Source organism: Tenrec ecaudatus, chromosome 6 (assembly GCF_050624435.1).
Source record: "Tenrec ecaudatus isolate mTenEca1 chromosome 6, mTenEca1.hap1, whole genome shotgun sequence".
NCBI classification, from domain to species: domain Eukaryota; kingdom Metazoa; phylum Chordata; class Mammalia; order Afrosoricida; family Tenrecidae; genus Tenrec; species Tenrec ecaudatus.
The window spans coordinates 69,364,650-69,385,673 of record NC_134535.1 but is presented as its reverse complement, the minus strand read 5'-3'; the positions used below and the strand labels follow the sequence as shown (position 1 = coordinate 69,385,673).

General features: G+C 37.9%; 1 protein-coding gene and 1 non-coding gene across 2 annotated transcripts in view; both read right to left on the bottom strand.

Annotated features, from left to right (window-relative positions):
* Positions 1 to 21,024, bottom strand: part of TAFA2 (TAFA chemokine like family member 2) — a 154,870-nt gene that overhangs the window by 69,514 nt on the left and 64,332 nt on the right. The gene's annotated exons all lie outside the window — the stretch shown is intronic.
* LOC142452170 (small nucleolar RNA SNORA15) lies at positions 629 to 767 on the bottom strand. The gene has a single exon (XR_012785205.1). It is a non-coding gene; the product is annotated as a small nucleolar RNA SNORA15 (small nucleolar RNA).

Genomic DNA, 21,024 nt, shown 5'->3' with positions numbered 1-21,024 from the left:
TCTTTTGAAGAGCCATAGCCTGGGTTTGAACTGCCAATCATTAGGTAGTCGCTGAGTGTTTAACAGATTACAAAACCAGGGCTTCCAGCTGTGGCACATCAAGAACAGAATGGGAATAAGAAAACAGCTAGAAAGTCAAGTTGTGGTCAGTAGCAGATCTTGAATGTTATGCTCTTAGTTTATTTGGAAAATGACAAAAGCCACTAACAAAAACGCACTAACTATATTATTCTACTACTCAAGTACAGGAAGACTGGATAGTTAGAATCTGAAGAGGCTCGTGTTTTTGATTTTCTAAATCCACCATAACAGTGTAATGTTCTTTTAACTTTCTCTTTACATTTCTTTGGAATAGATGTCCACTGAAAACAACTCAGAAAGTTATTTGTAGAAGCACCAGTCATTCCGACTCACGCATCTTATGTGAAACAGAATTAAACATCAATGACTCTTGGGTCGTCCTCATAATCATTTCTGTATTTGAGTTCATGGTTGCAGCCACAGTATTTCTCTTTGCAGCTGACCCTCTCCTTGACCCAGAAGAATGTCCTTGTCTAGGGGCTGCCCCTCCTGCTAACATGCCCAAAGGGCTTCAGGTGAAGTCTCTACCTTCCTTCTTTTTTTTTTTCTTTGTGTTCACCTCTAGAGATGATATGCCATGAAGAAGACAAAGCACACCGGAAGTACATTAAAGGGACACGATAGTGTGGCATGGTGTCTGGCTGTGTAGATTGCGGATTAAAAAATGCCACAGTATTCAGCCATGCGATCTATCCTCCTTCTAAGAAGCATTCTGGCAGTACTGCTTTTCAGACAGATGTGAATGCAGAAGAACGGATGCATTAGGATTATGGTATGGTGAAGACTCTTGAAAGCAACAAGGGCTTCCAAAAGAACAAGCAAATCTGGCGTGAAAGAAGCACAGTCAGAGTGCTCATTAGAAGCAAGGCTGGCAAGGTTTCGTCTCACACACCCTGGATATGCTGTCAGGAGAGATGAACCCTGGGAAAGGACATCATGCTGGGTAAAGGGGGGAGTGAAAAAGAAACAGGCCTCCAATGAGATGGACTGACGCAATGGCTGCCACCATGGCTCTGACATAAGAACGAGTGTGACGACGACACAGTACTGAACAGTGCCTTGTTCTGTTGTAACATAGGGCTGCTAGGAGTTGGAATCGGCTCAATGGAATCTAAGAATAGCCCACGGTATATTCATATTCAAAATAACAACCCAGTGTCACCAGTTCTCCTGTCTTCCTTATTAATTTTTCAGTTTTATATACCATGTCATGAACAAAAAGGTGAGGGCAAGTCAAATGAAGATTGCTACGAAGGCTCCAGTTCTATGTGCACGGGTTCACGCCAAACAAAAGGTGCTTAAACATGTCTCTGAAATCGGAGAATGATTGCAGACAAGTTCTCTCAGTGATATATTGTTTGGAATCTTGTTAGAATGACTTCAAGATCAAAAGACTCTTCTTGTTCCATGAAAAAAAAAAACATTTTGAGTGAGGACTAATACAAAATTGTACCAAAACTCATAGAAGCTTTGCAACAAGTTTACAAGAATCTTTCCTCATCTCAAACAACAATTTTCAGATGGATCAAGTGTTTTAAGAAGGGTTGGGAAGATCTTAAAGATGATCCAAAAAAGGCAAGGCTGTCAGTCATAAGAAATGAAGAAACTAAAGAAACTATAGCTGAAATCCAGAGACTAGTGGGGGGAAATGGTAGGTATAATTACCATTTACATGATAGCTATGGAAGTTGAGATCTCATATGGCTCAGAATTTTCAATTTGATGTAAACATCTTGGCATTCACAAGCTTTCGGATGCATAAGTACTAAAAAAATATGGCATGAAGATCAGTTAGTCCAAAGAGCTGATCTTCTTATCAGTCTTATAAGCAAGATTGAATCTTATAAAGTTTCCATAAAGGCCATTTTATGGAAGCAACAGTAACCAGGGATTAGTCTTAAATTATGAATATGACCCGAAGGACATGGTCCAATTAAAACATTGACTTCCTAAGAGATCTGCTGGAACAATTAAATTCAAGCAGTTCACGAGGTTTCAATGGCTGGTTTGGGGGATTCTCAAAGCGCCGGGCTCTTACTCCTGTAAACAGTCACAACAGGGGAGTGCGACCCTGTCTAATATGATCACTGTGAGTCTCCATGGACTCCATGGTAGGGCGCTGGCTTTTCATTTTTGTTTTAATTTTCAAGGGATAATTTTTCTCAAAGGACACAGGACAAATGAACTATTATGAAGGACATGTTTAAGCACAAAGGACCCAAAATGAATGAAATAGATGAAATATTATGACTAATAATCATGATTACTATGAAGAGGTTTTAGGAAAACTGTATTGATGAATGAAAAGGCCAGTAAGTTGTGGAAGAGATTTTAACAGACTGCAATTATGCATCATGTCATTCTTCAAGGGTGGCAAAAAGTTGTCCCATCAGAATTCTGTTGAGAAACCTACTGCAAGCAGCCTACAGTCCTGATCTTGCTCCTTCGGATTTCTCTGTATTTCCCCCAACTCAAAGAACAGTGAGCAGGAACAGGATTTGAGTCTGATTAGAACGCTCAAACTGCTGTGTTGACGTGATGTAACTTGACGGGTACAGATCTCTTCAGGAAAGGGCTAGAGGTGAGGTAAAGCCACCTTTAGAGACATATAGATCTAGGTGGAGATTATGGTCACAAACAATAGCCTCTCAGTTTGATGATTTCATGTAACAGATGGTTATAAAATTGTGTCACCATATTTTATACTCACCCTAGCACCATGGCAGGAAGCAGGCATACTTCAGTCCCCAAATGTTATCTTTTTTCTTTTTCACATGAAAAAATCTTTTGTAGCAGATTTGCCCTAAATAATATACATTGATTTCTTAATTGCTGCTTGCAGGAGTGTTGATTACAGATTCAAATGAAATGAAACTCTGACATTTTTGGTATGTTTTCCATTTATCAAAATGTTGTTTATTGTTCCGGTTGTGAGCATTTTGTTTTCCTTTATGTGTGATCAATAGGGAAATTTTCAGTCTTTAATCTTCACCAGTAAGTTCTTAAAGAACTATTCACTTGGAACAAACAAGGTTGTGTCATGACATATTTTAGGTTGTCAATGAGTCAGCCTCCACTCCGGATGTAGCATTCTTCCTAAAGAGTTCAGCTTCTTGGATTATTTGCTCAGTACACAGGTTGAATAAGAATGGGAAAAGGATACAACCCTGACACATAACTTTAACTTTCCTGATGTTAAGCAGTATCTCCTTTTTCTGTTTGAATGAATGCCTTTTGACCTTTGGAAAGGTGTCCCATGGGCACAATTAAATGTTCTGGAATTCCCATTCTTCACAATATTATCTAAAATGTGTTATGATCCACACAGTCAACTTTGTATAGTCAATAAAATACAGGTAGAAAATAGGCATTCTGGGTTAGCCAAAATCCATTGAAATTAATAATGATCTACCTCATTCCCTATCCTCTTCTACTCAGGACTGAACGTCTGGCAACTCCTGTCCTGCTGCAATGGTTTTTTTTTTTTTGTTTGTCTGCTTTTTAATTTCCAGTAAGCATTTACTTCTGTGGGATATTAATGATTTTGTTTGATAATATATCTGAATTCTGTTGGACCACTAACTTTGAAATGGGCAAAAATATGAATATCTTACAGTCATTTGGCCAGGCAGCTGTCTTCCAATTTTGTTGGTATAAACAAGTGAGCAGCACTTCCAGCCTTGCATCTATTTGATGAAATATCTTGATTTGCATTTTGTTCATTTCTGGAGCCTCATTTTACTCCAATGTCTTCGGTGAAGCTGTACTTCCTCTTTCAATGCGGGCGGTTCTTAACCACATGTTACATTTTGAAATGGTTGTATGTCAACCATTCCTTCTGGGTACATTGACTCTGTGTAGTCCTGCAATGTTCTTCCAATGCTTCCTGCATTATTCAGTAGTTTGCCATACAGTCCTCCAGCATTGCAACTTGAGGTTTGAATTATTTCTTGAGTTGGACAAATGTCAGCTGGGTCCCACCCTTTCGGTTTTTTAATGCCACAGCTTTGCATGTGTAATGGTAATATTTGACCTTGTCTTCTGAGATTTGTCTTTTGACATTGGGAAACTTTCTCTTCAGTTTTTACTTCATCATTTCTTCCATTCCTTTTAACTACTGTACACTTAAGAGTAAGTTTAAGTGGCTCCTCTGACATCCATTTTGATCTTTACTTTCTGTCTTTTGAAATGAATTTTGGTTTTCTTCATGTCTGAGGCACTGGATATCCCACAACGAGCCTTGTTAATAGTGTTTAGTGCACCAAAATATTCTTGAGAAGGTCTCTAAATTCATTTGGGATATATTCAAGGTCATACTTCAACTCAAAGATCTGTTTTAATTTTCTTCAACTACAGTTTGAACTTGCAAATGTACAATTGATGATTCTGTATTTAGCCTCCAGCATTATTTGAATGTTTCTAGAGTAACCACAGTATTTCCCACAGAAAATGTTTTGATTCTTAGGTCTTATTTCCTGTAAGGATCTCGTCTGTAATCGCTGTTGATGTTCTTGAAAAGGGCTATTTTCAATGAATAATTGTTTTATAATTCTATCGTGCAATCTCTGCTACTGTGCTTATGACCAGGCCATATTTTCCAACTGTTGGTGCTTATTCTTTAAATCCAACTTTCATATTCCAGTCAATAATTATCAGTGCACCTTGACTGCATGTTTGATCTATTTCAGAATGTAGGAGTTGGTAAAAATATTCGATTGTTTCATTGTTGGCCTTAGCGATAGTGTCTACATTGGAGGAACAGTTAAATTAACTGAAATTCTTTTCAAGTGTACGGGTTATTCTCTCACTGCAACTCGGTCCTTCAGAAAAGCTCTGGAAATGTTTTTTTCGATGATGCTTGCGATGTTATTCCTCTTCAGCTTGGGATTCCCAGGATGGCGTAGAATATGAGTGTCTGACGCCAAACGGCTAATACAGGACGCGTCAGCTCCCCAATGCCTACACTATTGATCTTCAAATGTTCTATTTCAATGACTTCCAAGTTTGCTAGATCCATACTTCTAACATTTCATGTTTCAATCACCAATAGGTGCAACTCTGTTTCTTCTCATTTTGAGCTGTGCCGCCTGAGCAAATAGAAACCCCCAAAGTGTGCGCACCCACCCCCACCCCTACCCCCACCATATCATTACAACTGACTACTCAGAGAGTGCAGCCATTTGTGTTTCCAGTACCTTCCACCCTAGGAGGTCATCTTCTGGCACTGAATCAGCAGCGTTCCTCTGTAGTCATTCGCTTTTCCTTGCACTCTGGGAGACCCAATGAAACCTGCCCAGCACAGTGACCCTACTTCTGCTGTTGGAAATGCCTGACAGCGCTTCCAGCACACAGGCAGCACCCAGGTCACCAGAGCACCACAAATTGACAGGCGAGTGGTGGAATTCAGGAAAGATAAATAAAAAATGATCTACGTTTTTTTTTTTGCTATGAGCCCTTATCTTATTTTCTCCTGGAGAGATACATACCATATATTCTCTGCAAGGATAACATTCACCTAATTAACAATAACAGTTAAAAAGTTATATCAACAACACTTACTATTGTGCAACCTGGTGTAAAACTTCATTTATGGGCACAATATTTCATCAATTACCTGTATCTTTATGTGTTTACCAACCCCTGATAATTAGAAAAATATATTCATTTTCTATTATTAATAACAGTCTGATAAATATCCAGTTTTTTACTTTGTCCACCTTAATTATGTCAGTGTTGATGTTTTTCTCCGTATTTGTTCAGTTTGCTTGTTGTACTCAGTGGGTTACCTATTTATTCATTTGCTACTTATAAGATTATTTCTCTCTTTTTATTCATTTTCCTAGGATAGATTTATATAGTGAGGATATTAGTTCACCCACTCTCTGTTTTATTCATTTATTTATTTTGTTATATGAAACAGCTTGTCACACTTCATAATTTTTGTCACATAAAACATATTAAAATTAAGTTAAGCAAATCCATCAATTCTTTCATTGATGTTTTTGTTTTGTTTTGTTTTAGAAATAAGTTACAGAACATTTTCCTAATAAAAAGATGATGGCAACTATTCCCTGCAATTTTTCCTAGGATTTTTATTAATTTATTGATTTTTTTTATTTTAAACCCATTCTGCCAGCTAAAATTACATATACTTTCTTTTATTTTTGTTTGCAGCCATATCAGTGTAGTATAATAGTCAAGAATACAGACTCTAAAGATACATTAGCTAGATATGAATTAGTTTCATTTCCTGGCTGTGAACTTGGGAAAGACATTTCACTTTTTGGTGTCTAGCTTTCATCATCTACAAAATGGCTTTAAGTAGTATATCTATTCTATAGGTTTTTTGTGATATTTACATGCCTGAACCATGTGCAAAAATATATCCTAAGGTTTTAATGTTGCTTTTATTATTATTAACATCTCTATCCATCCATGCATCCCTTTATAGAAATTCACAAAAGGATTTTCTGGGCACCAGATTCATTCCAAACATTTCACTATATATCTGGGTAAATTTACATACTATCTAGAAGAGCACTCTTCCCTGGAAGACTACATCCTAGAAGAAGCTAAATGACACAAAGAACCAAGGGTATTTCTACAAGGAAAATCAATATCGCAATGTGGTCGAGAGCACAAGCGGGAAAGCACATAAGAATGAGATGGGATAGACATTCGAAGAACTAGAGAAAACACGTGATTCAGAAAAAAACAAGTGGTAGATCTCAAGGAGGTTAGGTATTGGCATATTCACAAAAATAAGAAAATGGAAAGAAAGGAGAGTGTTAAGACCTACACAGTGGAGAAAGGCACAAAGTGAGTTTGGAAGAGTTGGAAGAGTCCCATGATGCAGGGATGAGTGAACCCAAATACGGAGTTCAGATTCATTCCAAGTTCAGTGAGATGTCAGAGAGATTTAACCATGCCATCAAGATCTGTTTTAGGTTTCAAAAAAAAGATTATTTTTCACTGCTTAGGGGGGAAAAGTTTTTTTTAAAGGTATGGAAAGAAGCTGGGAGCACATGTAGAAGATATGATCGTCAGAATACCCCACACATACTGTCTTCCACCCAAGATGGCCATGTCCTGATTCTTGGCCCAATAAATATATTACCCTCCACAGCAAAAGGGAACCATGAGAAAATAGATTTGGATTCTTTAAAGAATAAAATACCTTGTGTTATTTTTCTACTGCAGTCTTATTGTCATGGCCTTAGGAAGTTACAAAGGTAATAGAACAAATCCTCCCCAGAAGCTTGAGAAGAAATACAGTTCTCCTGGTCCCTTTTACACTTTTCATCTCTACAACTAGAATAAATTTGTGTTGTTTTAGGCCACTCCAATCGCAGATTAAATGACGTCTGCTTAACTGCTATCTTAACTGTAAAGTCAGGAAAGTGCCAGGTGAGCAGACGTTATTTAATTTGAGATTTGAGGGACAAGGGGGCAGCCGTATGTATTGTTTGTCTTATCCCACATGACTGAGCTCTTGTGGCAAATATATTGCCTAATTAACTTTGGATGCTCGGGGCCTTGCATGGATGTAGCCATCAGTGTGATGTATATTATAATATCGATTCCTTAGAGAAATTATAAACTAATAATTGGTGCTTATTATTTACTAGGTTGGCAGACCAAAGGGAATAAAATATTTTTTTAGTTGTTTGCAAAGTTCACAATATTTTTAGAAAGGCCATGTGTAAACACAGTGTTTGAGATAGCAATATATCTAGCAAGGTAATAAGAACTGCAACCTTACATGCTACATAAAAGATCCTTTAAAAAATTGGGCTTGTTTTAAGAAGACAAGGATTTTACTCCTGACTTTATACTACCTCCTTGGGTTGGACTTTAATGAGTAACTTAACCTTTGAGCCTCAGTTTCCAACTCCTTAAGTGGGAATAAAGATATCTTCCTGTCATGCCTATAAATCAGCCACATAGTTCAAACAATTATAACTATAAAAGTAATAGTGAAACATGTATATACACATGAAAGATTAGGGCTTCAATTCACACATATGGTACATGGACTTATTCCAAAAAAAACATGCTTCTATGATCGATCGATGGCCACAGATGGATTATGTTCTCTAACACACTTATCTTACTCTACTTACACATACACACAGTAGAGTAGATTATGACTCATAGTGACCCTATAGGATAGAGTAGAATTGCCCCTTTAAAACTTTATAGAAGCAGATAGCTTCATCTTTCCCCATGGAGCAACTGACAACTTTTTACTTTTCAGCTCAATATATAGCTCATTGCAATACCAGGGGATCCTTTAGCCTAGTTAAAACCAAAAACCAAACTCACTGTTATTGAGTCAATGCCAATTCCTACAAGACAAGTCAACGTAACCCTAGAGGACAGGGTAGAACTGCCCCCTTGAATTTCAAACATTGTAACTCTTTGCTCCCAAGGAGCTCCTGGTGATTTCAAACCGTTGACCTTATAGTTACATCTTAACACATAGACACTATGCCTCCAGAGCTCTCAGTCTAGTTAAAGTGCCTTCTAAAGAAAGTCAAGGTTCAATCAAAATAGTGGCTTCTGAGAGCACGTGCTGTGTCAGTTAAGTTCAAGGCAGAGTGGTCGGCTCAGAAGGTCATAGCAATTTTCTGACTACAAAGAGATAATTGTGATAGGAATTCTGTGAAGGACACAGAACCATCATGGTGACTTATTTGAAGAAGTCTGAAGATAACTGAAAACTGTATTAGTGGGGGTGGGATGGGAATTGGGGAGAAGAGGCTCACAAAGTTGAGCCAAGGAATTTCCATCATGACAAAGAATGGCCTCATTCCGTGAAAGTAGGAGCCAGTATTGCCATCCAAGAATCTCCGTGGAAACCCTTGCTCCAACCACCCCACAGGCCTGAGCTTGCTCCTGCGGTTGTCTCTGTTCTGCAAACTCGGAGGACATCCATGGGAACGTGTGTTTCCTTCCTTGAGAAGGTCACAGCGGCTCTTTTAGCGTGCTCTACAGCACAGAGCAGGATCGTTAAAGCAAAGAGAGTGAGATGGAAACACCACCTTCAGAAGTGTGGAGACCTCAGTGGAAGATACACGAAGAACAAGTTCCTTCACATTTTGATATTTGAGTTTAATGAAATTTCTATGATTTTATAGCAATATTTTTAAACTCACTTGCATGTATGTGTGAGTGTATTTTTTATGTGTACTTGGATGGGAATTCCTGGGTGACACAAATCATTAAGTACTGAACTACTAGCAGAAAGACGGCTCAACCCCTTCAGAGTTGCCTCCGAAGTTAGCAAGGCCTGGTGATTTGCTTCCAAAAGGAACCATAGAGTTAAAATAATACTAACTATAAAGTGAGTAATGCAATACACATACACACATGGGTAAGTAAAGAGTATTGTTATTAGAGTCCTCATTCACACATAAATGGATTTATTCCAAGCAAAACATACTTATTCAGGTCCGTCAGTAAATGCCTGCAGATGAGTTCTCTCAGAAATACAAGTGTCTCCATTTTTCCCCTTTGAAAGCCCTGGAGTGAAGTTCCACTTTTCATACATGGGGTCTCTGTGGGTCAAAATCAACTCAATGAAATTAATAACAGATAGATAAATAGATATAAATAAATAGATAATATATGGATAATATGCATGAATATTATACTTTATTTATGGCTGTTATTAGAGTAACATTATTAAGAGAGGCACGTTTTTAAAAAACATGCTAGAAAAGATATGGTGAAGAAATTATTTCATACAGTTCTATTTTTGTAGCTATGATTTGGTCTTACTGGAAATCTTGAACATACAGACTGAATTCCCAGATAAGAATTTTATGTTCACCCCTTGAGAGAGCTTTGCAATTTTTCTTATTCCAAAGGTCATTTAAACTTAGTGCTTTAAAGATGTTTTCTATGTTAAGTGGCAACTTGGTATGCCCTGGGTCTTTAAAGACCAATATCATAACTCTTTCCAGTTCTGATGCAGATTAGTGAAGCACAGAGCAGTCATAAAAAAAGCTACAATCATTGAATTTTAGCAAAAAGCAATAACAGTGATATATAAAAATGTCCAAATAAACATAAATCAGCCAGCCCAAAATGACATATTGACACAATTCTCTGGTCTTGGCAAGCTACCTCTACCTTTCTATAAGCATTGTATTTCCCCAAACGCTCCAAACTTCATTCTTGGAAACTTGATATCAGAGCCATGGCTCCAGGGAGCCCGTGCTGCTCGGCTAACCTCACTCGTTGCATCTAACATCTTTCTTCAGCACTCAAGACGGCCAACTAGTCCAAACAGCCTCTCCCAGGCACAGCGCACCTGAAGAAGCATTCTTCCTCATAATTTCACAACAGGACCAAGAGAACGCCACATCTTCCACCATGGAGACTTTGTATTTCAACCTTGATTATTCTTTGAATTTTTTATTTTCTCATTATCACTCTTACCCTTCCTTAAATTTTCAACTCATTCTGTCTGCTCTATATTGCCACTGGACAATTTATCACGTTATCAAATAGAATCTGCCAACACCTTCTGAATAGAATTCATTTATTTACATTCCCTTACGGTGTTGAATATTGATGTCCTTAGAGATGAACTTGTGTAAAGGAGACATTCCTGGCTCGGGGTCGAGTCACACCTGGTGCCCTGTCTTGGGGGTGTGACCTCCTCATTCTGCCTTCCTGCCCGCTGGGATTCCCTGACCGTGAGATCTGCTGGAGCCGTGCCACACCCCTCTGTTCCCACCGTTCTGTGATCGTCTTGCATCCTGCATCATTGCGTGTGGCTGAGTAAGCCTGAAGAGGGCCCTAGGGACTGGTTTTGGACTTGTGGACTTGAGATGAGCTGGGCTAGGGCACTTTCTTGAGATATCATGAGTTCTTCATACAAAGCTCTTTCTTACACATTTATGAGTGTCACTGGATTTGTTTCTCTTGTTAACATGGCATAACACAAATAGGTAGTATTAAACACATATTTCCCTTCTCTGTGTGTGTTAGGTAAATGTACCAAAGCAATTCTTTACCTTGGATAAGTAATATGAATATTCCATGATTCAGTCTTCTCATGTGTAAAATTGGGATAATACAGACTAAACTTTGTGGATTTCAGGCATTTATTAAGTGCTAGATCCTTTCTCCAACTGCATAGAGTGAAGTTCCTCAACTGGAGATGCCCTCTGATGAAGGTTGGAAGGAGAGAGTGAGATTCCACAAGTCTGCTCTGTTCATACCCCACCACCCCTCTGAATGCTAGGCTATTGCCAACTGACAAGATTCCAAAGAACACAGGACTATAGTCGAAGGAAACAATTGATAAGTTCTTTATGAGTTCTAATATCCAAAGATTCTATTCAGAACAGTTGTGTAGAGTAAAAGACAACAAAACAAAATACCAACTTCTGTTTTAATTAAAAAATGTTATTACAAAAAAATTCATTCTATTCCCAATAAAGTTCCTATGCTCATATTTTACCCATCAGGAAACTAAGATTCTGAGAATATAATTTGTCTAAGTTTATGTATTTTCTAAGAGAAAAATAAATCTTTAGGATTTGAGCATTTAGTAAGAAATTTATTGAGCTAACTCTAGATCACATTTCTTCTTCCTACCCCAGCCCTGCTGTTATTACTGATGAATTACATTTTTTCTGTGTATCTTATTCTGATTCTGTGAATCAGTACACCTGACCCTATGCAAATGAAAATGACAGTAGGAAAAAAAGTAGGTTTGCATAGAAGACTAAGAAAAATTAGTTTTGATTTAAAGGAATAAAGAAAGAAGATAATAAATTTATAAAGTTGAAGGATTTTCGAACCCTAAGACATTTAGTTGTCTTAACAAAACAGTGACTACTCAAAACTCTTATGTCACCAATATTTTTAATTCTCCGTGCCCAACCACTGCCATAAATTTCACAGCTCACACTCATTTCTAGAACTTGTAAAGTAAAATGTGAAGAGAGGCAATTTGATCTCTTCCCTTGTAATCAGCTCTATTATGCTCTTAAGACACATATCTGCAAATCCAATCTTCTGGATAATTATCAAACTAGTATTAGTTTTGGAAAATATTCTAAATATTTTAGCTCAAAAACTTGCTAGATGCTACATTATCATCCCCATTTATCAGCTTATTTCTTTCCTCCTATTCCATGTTATCTTTGCTCTTTTTCCTATGGCAGATGTTCAGGGGTGAATTGTGCAATTAAGGATCCAGAATTCTGCTTTATCCGGATGCTTAATTTGCTAACTATTCACTTGTCGAAAACACATGTTCGCGATCTATTATGTAATGACTGCAGCTCAGGAAGTTCTGCTTTCCATTTTGTGATTGATACTCCAAATCTGACAAATGGCCTGGAAGGCATTTTTCAGTGCCTATTTTTATGCAATTTTATTGAATTTTATAAATACTCCGACATCTGGGAGTTGGAAGTCTTTTTAAAAGTTTGAATTCCAAAATAATTATATATATATATATATATATATATATATATATATATATATATATATATATCTCCTTCAATATATATATATAATTGTTTAAATTGGAGAATAAGAACAAATTTTCATTCACTCTCATCTAGATTTAAAGGTTTAGCTGATCCTCAAGAAACACTCATTCTACTCTATCCAGAAAACCTGAAAATATATTAACGCTTTTTAATTGTCATTACTGAAAGTTTAAAGAAAACTGTACTTACATTATTTTCTCCTTCCCCACCAATTACCAACATTATGTCTTGTTCTAAATCATCAGATAAAAGAAACGAACAAGGAAAACCTAAGAGAGGTAGGGAGTGGGGTGGGAGAAAAGATAACTAAAGGGTAGCAGAGGCAAGGCCTTTCGGTGGTTAATATTTTAAGTTTTTATTTATTTCATTACAATGAGGGAATAGTCAAGAGAAAAATTGGGAATTTCTAATGAGTCACCTTATTATGTGAAGGATACTATGGCTCAATGGTGATCTTGTTGTTTTGTGCAGTGCCCTTGACCAGAGACAACCTTTACTCACTCTATATACAATACAATGAAGCAATGTCAGGTACTGTGTTATGCTTACAATCATTTTATACATATTTTTGTCCGTTGTTACAGCTAAGAGAATTCATCATGTGTTCTCTTTTGCTGATGCTGTATTTTACTACCATCACTCATCAGATCATGAGCTCCTCAGGTTGGAAGGAAATGACTCCGGAAGAACGGCTCCCTCAAAGTAGAGTTAACATTAACGATTGTAATCAAAGCAAACTTTGCGGACCTTTATTTGCTGATGGGGCAGAACTCAAGTGTAAAGAAAGAGCTTCCAACATCCATGAATAATGGAAATGTTGAATGTTAGAAATATGAATCTAGGAAAATTGGAAGTAATCAACAATTGAAATGTAAAGCATCTCCTAGAATTCACTCGATAAAATTGACTGGTATTGGTCACTTTCAATTCAACAATCATAAGGTTCTCTAAAATGAGAATGGGAAATTTAAGGTACATGGTCAATTTCCAAAGGTACATGCTTCAAGAACTGCTCTAAGTACCATGCTGTCTGCAATAGGATAATATCTATTCTCCTGAAGAAAAAAAACATATACTGGCTTGTATACCTGTTAAAATTTACATGCTAACCACTAAAGCCAATGATGAAAAAATTTAAATATTTCAATCAACTTCTTTAGTCTAAAATTAATCAAGAAGGATGACAATTGGAACCAAAGGATGAGGGGTGGAAGTTGGGAACCATGGCCTGGCTGGTAGAACAATGCTGGAGATGGTAGAATAGAATGTTCCAGGACCAACAACTTCTCCACAGCAAATGCCCTTTTCAACAACGTAAGTGGTGACCACATACTTTAACTCACCAGATGGAATAAACAGGAATCAAATAGACTATGTCTGTGGGAGGAGACAATGGAGAAGTGCAGTGTCAGCTGCTAAAACACAGCCAGACTCTGTTTAGGAACAGACCGACAATTTATCATGTCCAAGTTCAACCGGAGGCTTAAGAAATATAAACAGGTCACCAAACACCAAACTTGGCCTTGAATACCTCCACCTGAATTTTGACCATCTTAGGAATAGATTTAATACATTCACTAGTAATAGCAATAGAAAGATTGTGAGGTGATTTTTGTTTTGTTTTTTGTTTGTCATATAGGGTTTATCTCAGAGGTTTCTCTTTTTTTAAAATCATTTTATTGGAGGCTCATACAACACTTATCACAATCCATACATCCATCCATTGGGTCAAGAACATTAGTATATTTGTTACCATCATCATTCTCAAAACATTTGCTTTCTACTTGAGTCCTTGGTGTCAGCTCCTCATTTTTCCCTCCCTTCCCACTCCCATTTCCCTCATGAACTCTTGATAATTTATAAATTATTATTATTTTGTTATATCTTACACTATTTGACATCTCCCTTCACCCACTTTCTGTTGTCCGTTCCCCAGAGAGGAGGTTATATGTAGATGCATGTAATCGGTTCCCCCTGCAACCCAACCATTACTCCATCCTCCTGTTATCGCCATGCTCACCACTGGTCCTGAAGGATTCATCTGTCCTGGATTCCCCGTGTTTCATTTCCTATCCATACCTGTGTACATCCTCTGGTCTAGCCAGATTTGTAAGGTAGAGCTGGGATCATGATAATGGGTGGAGGAAGTATTTAAGAACTAGAGGCAAGTTGTATGTTTCTTTGTTGTTACACTGCACCCTGACTGGCTCGTCTCCTCTGTGTAACCCTTATGTAAGGGGATGTCCTGTTGCCCATCGATGGGTCTTGGGTCCCCAATCTGCACTCTCCCTCATTCACAATGATATGATTTTTTTTCTTTGATGCCCGATACCTGAACCCATTGACAACTTGCAATCATATAGGCTGGTGTGCTTCTTCCATGTGGACTTTGTTGCTTCTGAGCTAGATGGCCACTTGTTTCCCTTCAAGCCTTTAAGACCCCAGACACTGTATGTTTTGATAGCTGGGCACCATAAGTTCTCTCCACAACATATGCCTATGCACCCATTTGTCTTCAGCGATTGTATTGGGAAGGTGAGCACACAATGTTTGATTTTTTTTGTTCTTTGATGCCTGATACTTGATCCCTTCAACAGCTTATGATCACACAACTCTTCAAGTTGTGGTATATGTTTTCCTGTTTTCCATGTATGAAACCCAGGATTTATGAACCTATAAGGACAGCAAGTAGAATAAGGACTTCTGGGGGAGGCAGGACCAGAGGGGGTTGGCAGGGAGGTGGGGGAGGAGCTGTTGGTAAAGGGAGATGGTGTCGAGGAGACCAGGAAGGAAGAGAATGTTTGGAAACGGATTGTGGTAGCAATTGTGCAATCCTGCTTGAAGGGATTGAACTATGGAATGATACGCTATATGTATTACTTCCCAATTAATAATGAATTTTAAAAAGAATGTCATACATAAAGCAAACGGTTATTAAAAAGAGAAAAAAGAAAAGACCAAAATGGATATCAAGAGAGACTGTGAAACTTGCACTTGGACATAGAGTAGCCTAAGCAAATGGAAGAACGATGAAATAAAAGGTCAGCAGAAAATTTCAAAGCACAACATGAAATGGCCAAGTAAATGATTACAATGAAATCTGCAAAAATATGGGATTAGGAACCCAAAAGGATCAAAAGGAAGAACATCTCACAACAATGATCAATATACAAAGGAGTCTTGGGCGGTGCAAATGGTTACTGTGCTTAGCTGCTAACCAAACAGCTAGAAGATGTTTCTATCCAGAGGTGCTTTGGAAGGAAAACCCGGTATCTACAGAAAATATCAGTCAGTGAAACCCTGTGGTGTCACAATCCTACTCGTCTACACATACAGTTGCTTAGGGTTGAAGTCAACTTGGCAGCAACTGGTTTTACAAATGTGTAAATAAATAAAGGGATAAATCTTTCAGGTAGAGAGAAACCCAATTATATTCTAAGTCCACTAAGCCAGTAGTTTGAAACTACCAGGCATTCTGCAGGAGGAAGATGAGGCTTTTTTGTCCCCTAAAGGGTTACAGTCTTATAAACAGGGGCAGCAGGTCTCCCTGTAGGCTTTCTATGCATTGGAATCAACATTAAAAAGATAGTTAACAGCTAGTAAAGACATACGTTCATTTTTAAAACTGCATCTGCATAAAATGACTTTTTAATTTTATTCATCAGGCATAAAATTATCATGATATCTAAATAAATCTGGCTTTGCTTTATCAAATTTTGTTATCATAAAAATGTCATAACGCCAATTGATTTAGGTAAGCCAATGCTACTGAATTGTCTTCAACTCAATTAACTTCAGAGCAGGTATCCAGGAACTCAGCTGAGAGTTCAGGGATTCAAGGTGAGCTGAACTGTAGGTCCCATGCTAGGTACACCCACCAAGCAATTAGGAGCCGTACCCGAAGACCTCCCACACTCAGCTCACTGTCCTGTCTACTGAGAGAATTCCCCTTCAGGAATCTTCATTCTGAACTCCTCGGAACAAGAAGAAAACAAAGGCAGTTTTCTTTCCCTCTAAACATTTCAGATCCCCTATTGTTGAAATTCTAGATGATTGCGTGCATGTATCTTCTACTTTGCCTTTTTAAAGGACACAGTGTCTCTCAGTACAAGAAGGCAGGGCTCACGCATGAACAAGTAGAACCCACAGGGCATGAGACCACTGCGGTGGACAAATTTCAAGGTGTCACCATGACCTCTCCCACCCGGTGTTCAAATCTTTGACCAGGTTCTTCCCTTTGAGCGTGCCTGGGACCTACAACTTCTAATGGTCAGGATATACAGATGGGAGGGGATATCACTTCTGTGATAGCACCCTCTTGCAGAAGGCCCTGCTTTGCTCACAGAGTGGCTCTAAGTTATCTTTGCCAAGCTGCTTCCCAATGGCAGGGAGCTTCCAGTAGCCTTTGGGTGCTAAGCAGGTGCTCTGTTCTACAGTTGCAAGGAAATGAACCTTGACAGTAGCCTGAGGGATCTTGAAAGCAAATCCTTCCCCAGGTGATTTTCTGATGAAACTTGAGTATCGAGCCAAAGGGAATTGATCAGAGCCTGAAGCTTTGAATATGGCCAAGCTTTGCCCAAATTCCTGACCCGAATGTGATTCTTCTAGGGGTTAAATTGGGATCACGCGTTATATAATGCTAGAACATGATTGCAACTGTGAAAGTGAGCTTTTTAATGCTTTCATTTTGTGTCAGAAAGTGAGTAGTGCCATGCACTTTTGTATTATTTGTCCATTTTGTCTTCTCTAGAAACAAAGACAATATATATAGCTATTTCATTTTCCCCACAAGAAAACATCTTGGCATTTTACTCTAAAAAAAAGTGAAAGAAAAGAGAAAAAAATATATATATATCTTAGAAAATACAGGAGTAATTAATTTTTTAAGTAATAGATGAGTTCTTTAATTATATATTATATCTAGCTAGGATTCACTAACACTGATAATAACAAGTTAGTTGATTTACATTCATTATTCAAATGATTTTGTTTCTTACAAACTACTCTGAAGAGTATTTTGAGGAATAGAGGTATAAATAAGGCAAGGTTACTCTACTAAGGAGGTGATCTATCGCTTAGTTGCAATAGGTTTTGAAAATGGTGTTGTCAATGCAAAGTACTTTTGTTTATAATATGATTTGTCTTAAAGAATCAATGGTGTAGAAGAAAAATAAATTCATTATAGCTGATAAAATTGCATGTAGAAATCCATCTATAACTTATTTTAAAAATTGGTTCAAGATGCATACCATAGGATTAAATTGAAACTTCTGGAAGGGTGAGATTTTAATAAGGGCACACATGGAAGAGGATATTGTAAGGGAGGGCTGGGCAGGGTGGAGGGAGTGCAGGGAGAAAAAGCACTTACAGGAGGACTTGAGGGCATGTCCAAGGAGCAAATAATTTTGACTTAAACGTCATCATGGTTTATTAGAAAAAGCATGAGCACAGGACATGGTGTCAATTAGAATACGAGACCTGACGCAGAGCTGGAATGGGGCGGAAGAGCCAGCAGGAGAGAAAGCCACTACGAACAGGCCCCGGGGATAAGCTGCACATCTGATGAAGTGCGGCAGGTGATGAAGGGAGAGAAGCTGAAAATGACTGAAGTGTCGACCCAGATGAGAGAGAATGGAAGCATCCTTCGCAGAATTGGAGGAGTCAGGGGCAGCAGTGTTTGTGGGAAGGAATAGTTTGGTTTGATACGTGTTGAATGCAAAGGGTTAACGAGAGTAGTGGCTGAAGGAGGAGAAAGAAGGGAGTGAAGACTTGGCAAAGCCCGAGGGTTTGCAATGCGCAAAGAAGTAACTTAGCAGAGAGAGAGTAGACAGAGTATCTGTAGTGAAAGTTAATAGGCTCCTGAATGAGAATATGAGAAAAATTAAAGGAAAACTGGGTTTTGGTGACTTCGCAGAGTGCAGGACCATCTTATTTCGAGTGGCAGGGAGCTCTGGGGGAAGGTAAGAGGGACTCTGGTCTTAGCTTTTCGAAATATGAAAAGAAAGAACCTCCTAAAAGACTCTATAAGGAATACGTAACATATTAATTTTAAAGAAGAAAGCAATCAAATGATAATTTTCTGTTAGGTGTATAACCTTCTGCACCTATTTTGAATGCAGTATAGATTTATAAAAGTGGATGCTATACAAACATATAAGAAGTGACAGATATATGAAAGAAAAATACAAATTTATTAAATATATTTTTTGGAGTTGGAATTTGGTACCTTTTTTCATTTCTTAATAGAGTGTCCTAAGTTTAAATGAAACAGTGACAGCTAGATGCTGTAATGGCTATATGTCTAACACCTATACTTTCAGCTATGGGAAGCAAGTGACTTCTGTTTTTTAAAAATAGTTTTATTGGCAAATACTTCACCCATCATACAATTTCATCATTCATATTAAGAAGAGTTGTACAAGTATCACCATAATTTCAGAACATTTTCTTTTCTTGTTATTTGCTCTTAGAACCCCATTCCCCCAATCCTCCACTGTCATGCCCCTAAATTAATTATTAGTCCAGTTATTGTCTCTATTTATATACTTCTCCTGGAGTTAATATACATAAAATCATACAAAACATAAACAGCAAGCAAGAAACACACAAACAGACAAATCAACACCAACTAGACAAAATATAGAAAAACCTCAATTGACAAGAAACAGAAAATATTAAAAACTGAAACAACTTTAAAATGGTCAAAAGGGAGAACAAATAATAAGGAATCATATTTTAACATAACTACATCTACCTTGATCCACTTTGCAAGGTTATCTGTAACAAGAAGCTATCTGGAAAGAGCCCAAATTATGGTACATACACATAATGGAATACTATGCATTCCTACAAAGCAGCATTTAAGCCACGAACCACATCATGACATGGATGGACCTGGAAACCATATGTGAGTTACATTAGTCTATTACAAAAGGGTAAATAATGTATAAGTCCACTACTGTGCACATAAACACCAACATAAAAACAGGTTTTTGCTCTCAGATCATGTAATTTTCCAATCTAGTCTCCAAAGCAATGAGGTCGAGAGCCTGCCTAGTGCTCATGAATCATAAATCACTATCGGTAGATAGATATAGAGATAGCTTAAAAACCAACTCCACAACTGGACAGTCCCTCACAGACGGGCCACTTGGAAAGGATCATCTATCCAGGGTGCAGTATACCACTGTTGAACACATAACTATCCTCTAGTTCTTTAATATTCCCTCCCCCTTCAATTATGATCTTAGTTTACTTCATTAATCCTATTAGACTTGTGTATGTTAATTTGTACAATTAAGATCATTCGATGCATAAACTCCAAGATAGATAAATATTTCAGAAATATTAATGGGAATAATGATTCTCTGAAGGTACAGAAAGATATGGGGGAGGGGGACAGATAGTACCGATGACTATATGGCGCCACTCAAGGGGAACAAGTAACAGAATGGTAGAAGAACGGACACATAGACTGTATGAGACACTGCCAAAAGTGAGGTAAGAACAATAATAGTAATGATATTTAATGTAACAAGGGTTTCTCAGGAGTAGGGTGGAGGTGGGGTAAACAGGGAGCTAATATCAAATAATTCAATGAGAAAATGTTTTGGAAATGATTGTGTACAATTGTACAATCATGCTTGATCTAATTGAACTATGGATTGTTATAATATCTGTAAGAGCTCCCACTTGGACAGAGATCTCACCGCAGCCAGGGTCAGCTTCAAGGTGGGGGAGAAGGAGAAGACTAGTCAGTTGCTGCCACCCTTTATTGTCCCGTGAGAGAGATAGGACCCACTCTTATTGGAAATCAAGATGGGAGAGGGGAGGTGTAGGTCTTGGCAAAGGCAATTACATTCCTGTTGGTGGCCAAACCAGGAGAAGGAAACTTCTATCCAGAGAAATGCCTACCAATATGTATATAGAACCCAAGGGGAGATTACACCTGGGACTGTTTCCCAATTGAACACTTGACCTAGTTTCTATCCATCCCTTCATGACCCAGGTCATGCTGTACACTGCTGGGACTGGAGACTCTCTTTTTGAGGCACACAGCATCCTTCATCGCCCACACTAGAACGATTCATTGTGGAAACCCCACTAAGAAAACTGGACTTTACCTCAGAATTACTGGTAGCATATTTTCTGTTTTTTTTTTTTAACTTGGGTGTCAATATCATTGTAACATAGGATCTCATCTTAGTTTTGATTTACACCTCTCAAACAACTAGTAATGGTGAGCTTTTCTTTATGTTTGTTGGCAATTTGGACATCATCTTGGGTAAATTGTCCTTGTCCTTTGCCTACTTCTTCATTGGATTGCTCTTCTATTCCTTATTGAGATGCTGCAGTTTTCTATGGATGTTAAGGATTAGTTCCTTGCCCATCATGGCATACAACATCTTTTTAATCAAAGGGTTTT